This window comes from Jaculus jaculus, chromosome 17 (assembly GCF_020740685.1).
Source record: "Jaculus jaculus isolate mJacJac1 chromosome 17, mJacJac1.mat.Y.cur, whole genome shotgun sequence".
NCBI classification, from domain to species: Eukaryota; Metazoa; Chordata; class Mammalia; order Rodentia; family Dipodidae; genus Jaculus; species Jaculus jaculus.
The window spans coordinates 25,130,890-25,132,532 of NC_059118.1; positions in this window are offsets into that span (position 1 = coordinate 25,130,890).

Genomic DNA, 1,643 nt, shown 5'->3' on the forward strand with positions numbered 1-1,643 from the left:
TGAGTGTCCACCAAGGCTGGCAAAGCTCAGGCCCTGGTCACTGTGTGGCTTCTGGACCTAGTCAGTTGGTCCTGCTTCTGGCACAGCAAATATTTTTCTTTCAGTTTTACTTGGCTTTGTCACAGCTTGTATGTTTTTAAAATTTGCATTTCAAGTCCATATCTTTAAATTACTAACACACACACACACATATATATAATGGAAGAAACATAATAACCCTATCTGTATGTACATGTATGTATTCATATGTGTGACTAGATATAGGTACTCTCTCTTTCATACCTATTAAATTGTTAAAAATAGAACCTAGGCTGGAGATAGTGCTCAGTGGTTTAAGGCACTGGCTTGCAAAGCCTGATAGCCAGAGTTTGACTCCCCAGCACCCACTTAAAGCTAGTTGCACAAAGTGGAGCAGATGCCTGCAGTTTATCCTGGGATTCCTGTGCAGTGGCAGGAGGTCCTGGTATGCCCATTTTCTTTCTCTCTCTCAAACAAGCAAACAAATATTGAAGAATAAACAAAAATAGAAACCATTTTATTTTCAACCTTAAAAAAAAATTTCTGTATGAATGTTTTCTTGGGTATTCTTGCACTCCAAAACTGTTTCAGTCAGTTATATTCGCCACTTTCCCAACGAAGGCCAAAGGTGTCACAGCTCAGGCCGTGGGGAGTCCTGCAAGCCAGCTCCTTGTTCCACCCTCACTGCCTCAAACATCCTAGACAGTCTCCTTGGTGTCTTGCAGCAACTAGAATGTTCCAGCTCCTTCCCGATTGTTCCTTATTGGTCGGGACCAAAGCCTTGGCATGCACAGAGTCGAATGCACAGGAGAGCTGGGGGAGGGAAAAGTGTCTGTTATTTCACTTTTTGAAAACAAAAATTACTTTAAAAAATGTGTGTCCACTGGTTGCTCCAGTGTAGCATTTCACTTTATCTCCCTTTTTTGGGCGGGGTGGTGGTGGTGGTGTTTGAGGTAGGGTCTTGCTCTAGTCCAGGCTGGCCTTGAATTTACTATGTAGTCTCAGGCTGGCCTTGAACTCACAGTGATCCTCCTGCCTTAGCCTCCTGAGTGGTGGGATTAAAGGTGTGCACCACCATACCCGGCTTCTTTCTTTTTCCTTCCCTCCCTCTCTCTCTCTCTTCCTTCCCCCTCCCTCCTTTCTTTCCCCTTTCTTTTTCTCTCTCTTTTATCTTTCTCCTACTATTCCTTTATTCTACTTGTGTATGGTTGGAGATGTTGGTATTTTTTTTCTTTTCAAGGTAGGGTCTCAAGCTGGTCCAGGCTGATCTGGAATTAACAATATAGTCTCAGGGTGGCCTCGAACTCATGGCGATCCTCCAACCTCTGCCTCTCGAGTGCTAGGATTAAAGGCATGCGCCACCACGCCTGGCAATGGTTGGAGTTTTTAAACCAAGCAGTAACTTCCTTTGTATTAATAAATAAAATTTTAAGTACTCTGAATAATAATCATTTTTTAAAAAATCACCCATGGTAAGCACTATTAGCAAGTACATTTTGTGTTTCCTTCTAGCCTCTCTCCAGGCCTGTATTTCTTTCTACATGATGAACCATGACCTGTGCTTAATTTCTTGTTCTCGCTTTTCATTTCATCTGACACGATGTAGCAAGCACTTTCTCATGGTA